This window comes from Mus caroli, chromosome 1 (genome assembly GCF_900094665.2).
Source record: "Mus caroli chromosome 1, CAROLI_EIJ_v1.1, whole genome shotgun sequence".
Taxonomy (NCBI): domain Eukaryota; kingdom Metazoa; phylum Chordata; class Mammalia; order Rodentia; family Muridae; genus Mus; species Mus caroli.
Genome location: NC_034570.1, coordinates 137,494,735 through 137,508,131, shown reverse-complemented (window position 1 = coordinate 137,508,131; position 13,397 = coordinate 137,494,735).

Genomic DNA, 13,397 nt, shown 5'->3' with positions numbered 1-13,397 from the left:
TGGGTGTTTTTTTCCCAATTCTAAGAAGGGGCAAAGTGTCCTCACAGTCAGCTATTGGATGGATCACAGGGCCCCCAATGGAGGAGCTAGAGAAAGTAACCAAGGAGCTAAAGGGGTCTGCAACCCTATAGGTGGAACAACAATATGAACTAACCAGTGACCACCGGAGCTTGTGTCTCTAGCTGCATATGTATCAGAAGATGACCTAGTCGGTCATCATTGGAAAGAGAGGCCCCTTGGTCTTGCAAACTTTATAGGCCTCAGTACAGGGGAACACCAGGGCCAAGAAGTAGGAGTGGGTGGTTAGGGGACTGCGGGGAGGGTATGGGAGACTTTTGGGATAGGATTGGAAATGTAAATGAAAAAAAACCTAATAAATTAATATATATGTGTGCAAACAAAATTATTTGTAAAATAACAATTTTTGAAAGAGAGGCTATTGATTTGAAAATAAGAGCAAGAAAATACTATATTGAGGGTTTTTTTGAGGGAGATGTTATTATATTATAATCTCTAAAATAAAAAAATTACTGAGATGTCACTGATTTCTTTGTTAATTTTTATTTTAATAATTTTTTATATTTGTGTACTTGTGTGTGTGTTTGTGTGTGTGTGATCATGTGTTGTGTGTGTGAGATTCCAGATGCTCTGGATTACCCTTGAACTAAAAATTCGTAGCTTTGTGTCTAGTCTGACACTGGTACTGGTAATAGACCTCAGGATGTCTATATAAGCATTATGCACTCTTAAGCAGTACACCAGTTCTCCAGCCTGACTGACTGACTTTTATAAACCATATTGCATTTCTTCCAGTGTTAGAAAGCAGAATTTAAAATGATTAATTTTAAGTGATTTTGCTAATAATATTAGTATGTTATGTAACAATAAATTATTCTCTTGCTTCTCAGAAATAAAATATTTTCATAGAAAAATAACATACTGTAATATAATGATCCAAATTTTTAAAGCTAGTTTATGCAAAAATTTTTGCATTTTGGGATTTATAAGATTAACAAATTTTATTTTTTCAAATCATTATGTTAGTTACTTAACTCCTAATAGCTACTCAATAATGTTATGACTAAAATATATTCATAACTCAGGGAATAATATAAATAGTCCTGCTATCTATTATAAATATAATTGTATGATATACAAGGTAACAAAAAAGCAAATATAAAAATATTACAAAAATAGTGAACCAAAACATCTTAAGGTTCTATTATACATATTTACTTTAAAATATGCAGAACCTAAATCTCAATAAAAATGTGAATGTTGTATTTCATGACAAAAATAACCTTCCAAAATTTATAGTATACATCTTGTAATATAAGGGTCATCTTGTTTCTAATTGGGAACCTCAAAGGGCGGGGGGGGGCACTGGGTATGAATCAGAAAGGATATTAAGAAAGTATAACGGGGACTGGAAAGATGGCTCAGTGGTTAAGAACACCAACTGCTCTTCCAAAGGTCCTGAGTTCAAATCCCAGCAACCACATGGTGGCTCACAACCATCCACAATTAGATCTGACACCCTCTTCTGGTGCATCTGAAGACAGCTACAGTGTACTTAGATATAATAAAAGCACTGACTGCTCTTCCAGAGATCCTGAGTTAAAAAAAAAAAAAAAAGATAAAAATAAAAAGAAAAAAAGAAAAAAGAAAGTATAACGGCTAGACTTAAATGGAGTTAGGCAAGCCAGATCGTTTCTGGCTGAGAACATTCTGGAATCTGGAAATGAAATGAAACAAATCTTTAGAGCTTCTAGAAGCAATGTGCCCATTTAGATTTTTGAAGACAAACACAAACAAACTAACTAACACAATCCCCCCCTCCAAAACAAAACAAAACAAAACAAAACCCACTGATTTCTACAAATTGATTAAATACTTAAGAGTATATATGATTACATTAATTTATTTCAAATATAGTAGTTAGCATACATCTTTATTCATGTTCAAAGTACTATCCACATAGCGGATAAATATAGTAAGATGTGAGACAGAGAATGAGAGAAGGGACAAAGAGAAAGACAGAACTGTGTTCAGTTCACTAGAGACTGGAGTTTACCAGACACTTTTACATTATACAATCAAAAAAGCTAACTGAACATTTACCTAATTAGGATGCATCATTAATTATAGTGTCTTATGAACTCTGAAGGCCTTTCACCTCTTTAACGAAAATAAGGAGAAGCTGAACTGCTTGATTGCTAATTCTCTTGGTAGCTCTAAGTCTCCTTGATGCATCTGCTTTCTTTCCTCGAGAAAGAGATACTTGTAGGATGTTGGAAATTAGTCCTTTAAAATTAATATATGGTTTTGGTTCTGTGGAAAAACTACAAATTTATAGAGAAAAATATTTTTAAAGACTATATAAAATTCCTTCCATATTTATGGGAAAAAGAATGTCTAAAAGGCTACTTGACAAATATTTATTGATCATTAATTCAATATTTCCTATGAATAACATCCTGTAGAGAAAACAGGATTTTTAGTCTTACAAGGGCATAAAAATAATTTATAGTACTTTAGCTCTAGTTGCAGAATAAGATAAGTAAATTGATAAATATGAACAATTTTTCCTCCACTCTATATTTCATCTATTTCTTTAATAATCCATTTTTAAGAAAGAAGAAATAAACCAAACACATGTGTATATCATTTGAAGGTCAAGGGCTTCCTAGGAGGGAAAAAAAGCTAAAGGAGACAATTAAAGGGAAAGTCACTAAATAGACTACAAATACTAACAAAACCATTCCATCAACAATTAGAGAAAATAATAACCCTTGAATCAAATATTACTGCTTCTATAAGTATTTGAATTTCTTTGCTCACAATTTTAAACCATAGCTTGAAATTTCTTAGACCTTAACAAAAAATAGTTGAAGTAGAATAGAAGCTTTTTTTCCATGTATGGTGAATGCTATAAACAAGAAATCAAGATAAATTAAAGTTTTATTTCTTTGTTTGTTTTCATAGGGTTCAGATAAGTTACTACAATGGCTTTAGTGTTCTAATTCCCATGGCTTCAGTGATCCAGAAAGATATCCTCTCATGGCTAAGCACTGCACTAAGTCTTTAAACATTTTGAGCTTGATTTGGCAAATGTAGGTAAATCTCTTAGGAAATTTGATGGAAACTCAAAGTCCACTAGTCAAATTATTCACAGGACCACTGTAGTATGCATGCTGTGATCCAGCTGTGGTTCAAAGTCCTCTTTTCTTCCCTCAGGGTGTTCAAGTATGCTGCCCCCACACTAGAAAGATGAAGCCAAGTTAGGAATGTGTGGCATCCAGGTTAGAGGTTTCTGTATAAGAGTGTGTGAGTGTATGTGGCCAGGGGAGGGGGTGGGTGTGGCAGGTCCTGAGGATTTTAATGTTATAGTTCTCTTTTTAGATGATACTCAATGAAACAGCTTTTAAAAACAATGTTCAGTGAAGTATCTGGTACATTGCACTTTATTCATTCAGGGTGACCAAGGGATATAATGAATCTTAGAGAGTGGGAAGGGGATTTCAGCGTGAATGTAATGAACAATGGCTGGACCTTAACATTCAGTGAATGCCTCATTTGTGTGGATAGGCATTTCAAGAATCCCAGGTCCTGGTTGGGAGGGTCCTTATTGGGAGAGAGGAAATTGAACTTGCATGCTTGCCAATTGAACTTGCATGCTTGCATGCATGACCTTCCTCAGGTAGAGGGTTTGTGTGTGTGTGTGTGGGGGGGGGTGCAGGTTGGGTGGGGTAGGGAGTGTAATCCAGCTCTTCAGACAAGTAGAGAAGGGGAAGCCCTATTGGAAAAAGGGAGTTCTCTACTTTGTGCCAAGCACAGAGGAGCTGTCTAGTCACTGTAGATTTCAACTCTAAGTTGCAGAGTTTCCCAACAAACCACACCTAGCTGCAAAGAATTCTTAACAACAGGAGTTGTTCTTCATGTCTGGGAAGATAAAGGCAATAGAGAGGAAGCAACATGCTACGTTGACTTGATCATTCCAAAGTATTTTTCTAAATGATTAAAGCACAGATTGCATACTTAATATAAAGAAAGGAAATTACAGAATTTACAGTGTATAAGAAGGCAGGAGGGGTAATAGAAGGGGCCAGTACATAACAAGGGAAACCAGATCATTCTATAAACTACCAGATTTATGAATATTTATTTTTCAAGCAAATGTATACCCATTTTCCCTAATTATTCTCACAAATTCCTCTGTATTATTCAACTAGATATCCACATACTAATAATACCAACAATGAACAAGCATATATACAAAGTTAATCTAAATACTGACACAATATTACACAAAATCTTTCTCAAAACAGTTCCATGACTGAACATAAAAGCATAATCTATAAAAATATGAGAAAACAATGAATAAAATACCTAGATGATCTTCTGTTTAGAAAACAGTTTTGATATAACTAATAAATAATTCCTGAAAAATAGTAAGTTGTACATTATTAATATTAAAAGCCCCTTCATAGTTAAGAAGTGAAAGGATGGAAGCCGACTTCCAAAACACATATATGCTAATGGTTAGTGTTAAAATATACATGAATTATATAAAACTTAGCAGTAATAAAAAAATCAACTGAAACTAGATAAATGCTTTGAACAAAAACTTCAGCAAAAATGATTGATAGGCTGGTAGCTTCTCTCTCTCTCTCTCTCTCTCTCTCTCTCTCTCTCTCTCTCTCTTTTCCTGCCTGCAAATTTGTGATATTCTCTTCTCCAGAGACATCAGGGTCTGCAATGGAGTTAGGATGGAAAACAGAGATCTTAGCAAAGACTTAAATCAGAAATTATACGCTTTCTTTGATTGAGAGTTAGGAAACAAAAACATGAAGAGAGAACAGGGAGTGTGTAAATCTAAAAATGTGGCAGAGGATTTGAAATCTAACAGACTACTCTTGGGTAGGAAATTGACACTTCTCAATGGAATGACAAAGACAATGCAGATCTTATTTTGTAGACTTCAGTGTTTGAAACTTCCAAATACCAAGAGTTTCCTCTATAAGGAGGTGCCTCACTTGACTCTTTAAATGTGTGAATTACCTTATCTGTTCATGGACAAGAAGATTTAATTGATTCCAATCTATAGAATTATGGAGTCCTATAGAAAATAATTTACTTAATCAAAAGACAAGGGGTAAAATCTGGGATAATTTGAAGTTAACAATAGTAATAGTAATAATAATGAAAATAATAATAATGAACTTCAAGTTATTAATAGTAACAACAAAAGAATATGGGAGAATTTGGTACATACCACAAAATTTATTTAGAGGCTAGGTAAATATGTTCAGATAGTAAATCAATCTAAAAAGTGTTCACAAAGTTACATAATTTGTATTTGCCTGAAATTCATGTTTGGGAAATGCTTGGGAGTCATCTTCATGTAATATGTTGACATGCTTCATAGTCATAGGGTCACATGATCATTATGAATGAATGTTGTTGAGATGTCGCGGCCTTCTTTAGCTAAGAATGCTAAGTCCTGCAGTCATTTCAAGAGAGTGCTCTCCAAGACATCCTTCTTGGGATTTAAGTGCAATCACAAGTCATGTAACAAATACTTGAAAATTTGTTATTTGATATAAAGTGACTTTACTGGGTCATCAGAAAAAAATCAAAGTGAACCCCATTTCTTTCTTTCCCAACCTGTTCTATGAAATGGGTGACTTATTTCATGAATCATAAAATAAGCAAATGCCGGAATAGAAGGAGATATTTACTTTGTGGCTCATAAGGTTTGCTAGAGGATTGTTGACAGCTTCCTAAAGCAGATGTATTTGTTATTATCAAGCACTGACAACATGTGCTGTGAAATTTGGAAGAATAACAGTTTTTGGAAATATTGTTCTTTGAAGATGTTTGGAATTTTTTTAAGAGCATGAAGTACACTTATGATAGAAAAAAATGATAGAAAAAAAGCTGCTATTAGAAGATGTTTAGAATTTATTTATTTATTTATTTATTTTCTAAAAAAAAGGTGATCTAAAAGGCCTATAGCACCTCTATCAAGAAGTCAAGTACACCAGCACTTCTTTGGGAAACAGATGGTGATTTGGGGGAAAGTCTAATTTGATGAAGGAAGAACATGAAGTAAAAAAATATTACATACACACATATATATATATATATGTTTATATTTAAATATAAACATAGACTGCTGGCTCTGTTCCAGGGGCTGGGTCCATGACATTCCATCCCTACCGTGGCCATGAAGGACTTTGCAGATCATCTTTAGGGGATATGGCCAGGAGCAGTACACCTGGGTCTTTGGGTAGAACTATTTCCAATTTTCTGGTATCTGTCTAGAAAACAATTCATTTTGTTTAGATTTAGCAGTTTTGTGAAGTACAGCCTTTTGAACTGTGACCTGATAGTTTTTAAAATTTCCTCAGTTTCTGTTGTTATGTTTTCCTTTTCGTTTCTGATTTGGTAAATTTGGAAACTGTCTGTGTGTCTTTTAGTTAGTTTTCCTAGGGGTTTTCTACATTGTTGATTTTCTCAAAGAAACAGGACTTGGTTTTGTTGATTCCTTGTATTGTTTTCTTTGTTTCTAATTAATTGATTTCTGCACTAAGTTTGACTATTTCCTGCCACCTACTCTCTTTGATGTGTTTGCTTCTTTGTGTTCTACACTTGCAGGTGTGCTGTTAAGTTACTTGAATGAGATCTCTCGAACTTCTTTATGAGATCAGTTATTGCTATCAAGTTTCCTCCTAGCACTGCTTTCAATGTGCCCCATAAGTTTGGGGTTGTTGTGGCTTCATTTTCTTTGAATTTATAGTTTTTAATTTCTTTCTTTATTTCTTTTCTGACCAAGTGATTATTGAGAAGAGCATTACTCAATTTTCATTTATATACAAGCTTTTTGTTTTGTTTGTTTGTTTGTTTGTTTGTTTGTTTGTTGTTGAAGTCCAGCCTTAAACCATGATCATCTGATAAGATGCAAAGGGCTATTTCAATCTTCTTGTATCTTTTGAAGCCTGCTTTGTGGCCAATTATATTGTCAATTTTGGAGAAGGTTCTTTGTGGAGCTAAGAAGAACGAATATTCTTTTGTTTTGGGTGAAAGGTTTTGTAGACTTCTGTCTTAGTTAGGGTTTTACTGCTGTGAACAGACACCATGACCAGGGCAAGTCTTATAAAAAACATTTAATTGGGGCTGGCTTACAGGTTCAGAGGTTCAGTCCATTATCATCAAGGTGGGAGCATGGCAGTATCTAGGCAGGCATGGCGCAGCAGGAGCTGAGAGTTCTATGTCTTCATCCAAAGGCTGCTAGTGGAAGACTGACTTCCAGGCAACTAGGGTGAGGATCTTATACCCACACCCAGTGACACACCCATTCCAACCAGGTCACACCTATTCCAANAAGGCCACACCTTCAGATGGTGCCACTCCCTGGTCCAAGGATATACAAACCATCACAATATCTATTAGATCATTTCATTCATGACTTCTGTTAGTTTCACTTTGTCTTTGTGTAGTTTCTGTTTCAATGACCTGTCCATTGGTGACAATGGGGTGTTGAAGACTCCCACTGTTATTGTGTGGGGTTCAATGTATGTTTTGAGCTTCAGTAATGTTTCTTTCCATCTCATACCTTATTCCCACCTCTCCTATTTACTCACTTCTTCCCTTTCTAATTCATGATCTTTCTCCTTCCATATAAATAAATATGTACACTTATATGAAATATATTTGGAGCAGGGGCTGAATTGGGTCCCCAATGTCACTTATTTTATGCATTTTGACTATGATGAGCTCCTCCATTTGTTATAAAATGAAATTTCTTGGATGCAGAGTTTGAGCTCTACATTTCTGTAGCAGAAAGAAGCTACTTGGATGAATAATAAGAGGTTTGGTCTGTTTGTTTGTTTATTTGTTTGTTGATTGATTAGCACAGAAAGGGGAGTCCTCCCTCACTATTGGTGAAAAATGTGTGCAGCTACTATGATTGTGAGTGTGGACAATTTCAAAAAAGCTAAAAGGAGATCCTCACCCCCCACCCCCATCACTCCTGGTGAGATACCCAAAGGAAACAACATCCAATTCAATTAATGAATGGCCTAAATAAATATAGCACAAATACACAATAAGATTCCACTCAACTGTCAAGAGAAATGTAATTATGACATTTGAAGATACATGGTTAAAACTAGAAGATATGCTTGAATGAGAAACAAACACAGACATAGAAAGAAAAAAAAAGCACATGTTTTCTCTTGTTTGTAGCCCATAGTTCTGAGTCTTTAGATGGGAGTGCATCATCTGGAGTAACAACAGACAACAGTAATATAAAATGGGATGGAGGGGTCTCTAGAGAGGCAGTTAGATAACAGGTGCTATGAAGTGAGCAATGGAAAAGGGCAAGGTGCTTTATCTAGGGAGGAGGGCACAAGGGCAATATAGAGGGAAGGAAAGGCAAAACAGATGAAGAACACTAAAGATGACTGAAAAAAACATAGGAAAACATATTGTTTTAATTTCATTTAAAATAAATGCATATGTGTTTATATAGTATGAATAATTTACATAATATCTTGACACTTAATGTGAAAATGCTACCCCTAAGTGCCATAGACTCCCTAACAAAAGCCCCAGGGCTATGCATGGTGAAGCTCTATTTAAGGTCCTGTTTAGAGAGATTCAAGAGGCACTGTCAACAAATAAATGCTATTGCTATTGTCCTTGGATGCCTCTCAGTACTTGACAGAAAGTTCCTGTAATGAGGATAGTGTATACTATGGTGATATAACTTGGAGAAATCCATCTGGAACTGACCAAGGAGCCACCTCCCTGAGGATTAGCTCTCATAGTATCAGAAGGTGCTGTGCAAGCTGTTATGGGAGAAGAGAAATCAATAGACCTGAGCTTGAAGCTAATGTGTGAAACAAAAGTAGTGACTACAGACTGTAGAGGGATAGAAGGAAACTGCTCTGCAGCAGGTCCAGTGGCATCTGTTTGTCTCACCTTTTCTCTGATTGCTTGTTTTGACTTTCAGAATATCACTAATTTTAATCCACTTGTACCAAGTTTTCCCTGTGATTTTATATTTGTCATTGTACATTGTGAAAGATATATATATATATATATATATATATATATATATATATCTTGTCCAAAGAAAGAGAGAAAGATATATATATATATATATCTTGTCCAAAGAAAGAGAGAAAGAAAAAGAAAATAACTCAGCCTTATGGTGTTAGGGAAATGCAAATAAGAGGTCATTGAAACATAAGCACGTATGTTACAAAAACTAAATTAAAATAAAAGAGAAGCAAATTATGAAAGGAGGCATAATAAATGCATTATTTTTTCTTGCTGGTATGGAAAGTGACAGGCATTTTGGACAACAGTTTGGCAAATTCTCAAGAAATTCAGTACAGTTTTGCCATTGTGTTAAACAAAGACATCCTTTGGTATTAGTTTAAATACATGCACAGAAAATATCTGTGACATTTTTCTCAATAGCTACAATTTGGCAGCACAGAAGGTATTCTTCAAAAAAAAAATAAATAAAACCTGAATACAGAAGCATGCTATCTCAATCTAATAGCATGTAATTCAGTGAGCAAATATGTGGGCCACCAAGCTCAGTAATATATGGAGAAATTTTAAATGAATTTCATTTAGTGATAATGATACATGCTATTTGATTGCACACACATGCCGTTTTGGAAAGCACAAACTACAAGGACAGAAAACTGTCAGGGATTGATTAGTAGTCAAGTTTTTTTGGAGACAGTGGGAAAGAATACACAGGTAGTGGATCTTGGAGGATGCCTAATCTGTCCAGTGGCTAACTCTTGATCTGCATGGTCTCTGAAAAGCTAACGATACTTAATATAACACTATTTCTATAAATACAGCGTTGCTTCTCAGATATAACATCATTTGATAGATCTCCTGTGATTAAGGGAAAGTTCGGTCCAACCTCAAGTAACCAGGATTTGGGCTGAATTATTTTTAACTTCTATATGTAAAGTGTTTTCCTTCATATTTGTGAATGTACCTTGTGCATTCCTTGTACTTGTGCATGCCTTGTGCATGCCTTGTACTTGTGGAGGCCAGAAAAGACATGGAGACATGGGATACCTTGGATGTGGAGTTATGGATGGCTGTGAGTGTCCATATATATGGGTATTTCCAAGCCAACTCAGGTCTGCTGTAAGGGCAGGCAGTACACTTAACTACTGAACCACCTTTCCATCTCCTTAGCTAAAATTCTTCTATGGTCTATTTTTTTTTAATTTATATGTGATTAGATCAACTACTCAAGGTGTTTTTTTTTTTCCTGTCTGAACTTGTTTGCTTCTACTTACCTCCACATGCCTGTCTCCACACTTGCTTTTTTGTAACCTTCCAGAATCCATGAACCCCTCTATCCTGAAATCTTACTTTGCATTGTAACAACTTTTATAATGAGATATATTCAAAATTTGCACTTTACCCCAATCATTTCTAATACCTGTTCACCTCCATCTCCCCATAGTTCAATAAAAATAAAATCCACTCTTGATGCCATCATTAAAAAGATTTTTGAAAGAATAGTGTTATGGTGTCTCTCTTTCGATCAGAGTATTGATAGTAAACTAGAAGATATTCCTTGACTGATGATTGTAAGCTCCTTATACAACTGTAGAATGTTGCTCATCAGCACTAACTTGTAAATATTGAAAGAAGTTTGAATTATTGCCATATTCTCTTTCATTTTCTCAAAATTCTTTGCAGTTATCCTTCAATTTCCACACCAAATATTTAGCACAAAAAAAATGCAAGTGTCCAATCTAATTAGACACTTTCATCTACTCTAATTGACTTCTACAGGTTATAATTGAAATTCTGTAACTATTCATGCTTTTATTCAGACTATTGTACATTGTCATATAATACACATAATTAAACACTTAAATTACTAATAAGAGGGCAAATTTAGTATTGATTGGAAAGGAAATGAGCTTCTGGTTTTCAAAGTAAGAAATTATTTTCTCAAACATAAAAATATATATTTACCATGTATTATTTGTAATTTGTGTTTTAGTTTTTTATTTTGCCTTTCATTACAACTTTAATTATAAATATGACACAATATATACATTAAATTTCTTCTATGTTCCATTGGGTTTTTACATTAATATACTGAAAACAAGATCTTCAAATAAAGCCAGAGATATTTATATATTTTAATGACATAATATGACATTTTTTAGGTAAACAGTAGTAAACAAAGTAATATTAATTATTCAATTTTTAATTAATTATTTAATTTATTGTTACTCTTTTTCTTTCCAAGGTACAACACATATGGGTGAGTAATATCCCTAGAACTGGAGATACAGACAGTAGGAAACTACAATGTAGGTGCTAGGAATTGACTGGGATCCTCTGCAAGAGCATCCAGTGCTCCTAACCAAAAAACCTTCTCACCAGCACCAACTAGCAAATAGTTTCTAAAAATTATACTAAATTTATCAAATGCATTTAAATAGTTTGAAGAAGCTGAGAAAACTTGATATTTGTTCATTAAATATAATACAGCATTTATTATAGAACATGAGTTAGTATTTTCTTGACTGATTATAGGGAAAATGCGTGATACATCAATGGACAGACACATATCTGTGTATATATTGATACATACACATTAAAAAGAATGTGATATTTTAATGGGTTCATGGTGAATAAACTACTGGCTATGAATATTAACAAGTCTTTGTGCATATTTTATTGGATATTTTGTTTATATGTCAAATGTTATCCCCTTTGCCAGTTTCCCTTCTGCAAATCCCCTAACCCATCCTCCCTCCCCCTGCTTCTATGAGGGTGCTCCACCACCCACCAACTCACTCTCATCTCACCACCCTGGCATTCCCCTACACTGGGATATCAAGCCTTCACAGGACCAATGGCCTTTCTTCCCTTTGATACCTGATTAGGCTGTCCTCTGTTACATATGCATCTGGAGCCATGGGTCCCGCCATGTATCTTTGATTGCTGGTTTAGTCCCTAGGAGTTCTGGGGGTTCTGGTTGGTTGATAATATTGTTCTTCCTATGGGGTTTCAAACCTCTTCAGCTCTTTCAGTCCTTTTCCTAATTCCTCTATTGGGGTCCCTGTGCTAAGTCTAATGGGTGGCTGCAAGCACCCACATTTGTATTTGTAAGGCTCTGGCAGAGCCTCCCAAGAGACAGCTATATCAGGCTCCTGTCAGCAAGCACTTCTTGGCATCCTCAATAGTGACTGGGTTTGGTGACTGTATATGGGATGGATCCCTAGTCTCTATGTATTTTAATAATGAAATTATGTTTAAATAAAAGAAAACCTCTTCTTAAATATCATTAGTAAAATTTCTGGTCAGTAAGTAATTGGCTCATAGACAATAGTGAACAAGAATCCATTGTGACATTAAGAGTCAACAAAAACTGATACTTATTTATCCATGTTACAAGCATAATACTTTCTTAAATGCAGATGTACTGGCCAGTTCTGAGACATTAGAAAAGAGGGAGCGTCAGTTGAAATGCTACCATAAAATCCATCTGTAAATTATTGTCTCAATTAGTGATCTTCTCAGCTGGAATATTGCTATGTATTTGAACATCTTGAAACAACCAAGAGAATAGAATTGGAGTAATGTAAATAATGGAATCATGTGTTAATGTGATGGGGATGCCATAGCAAATTACCATAGCATGTGGGGTTTAAACAACAAATATTCTAGGTCGGAAAAATATAAAATCTTAAGTAGCCAGCTTAAACAGCGACTGGTAAGGTTCTTCTTCTAGGGTTGTTTTTGTCACCAGCCCTTCTTCCTGTGCCATTTATAGGATGGACACAAACGCTCCATCACATTTTTTGTCATCTTCGTCAGGTTTCTTTTCCAACTTTTTATTTCATAGAAAACATTAGTTTTATTGGATATGTCTAAGCACTTGTGACCATAATAAGCCTTTTTAAAGACCATTTCTCCAACATGATACCTTAGCAAACATTTCAACATATGTGATGTATAGGACAACATTTCAGCAGAATGATTACAGATCTCAAAATGAATGGTAATTTGACATCATATTTAAGATTAAAGATGTTGGATGTTTATATCATCAGTCTTTTCTACACCATTCTCTCTCTTTTAAGAATAAACAATGTTTAGAAGAGTATCCATAAAAAGAGCTCACGAAATAACAGTTTTCTATCAAGTGCTCTTTAAGAATTATGTACCACCCTTTCAAAATAAAAAAAAGAATTATATACCATTATTAAGAAAATGAGAATTGTGTCCCTGTTTAGTTTCTGTTTCCATGATCTGTCCATTGGTGAAAGTGGTGTGTTAAAGTCTCCCACTATTATTGTGTGAGGTGCAATGTGTGCTTTGAG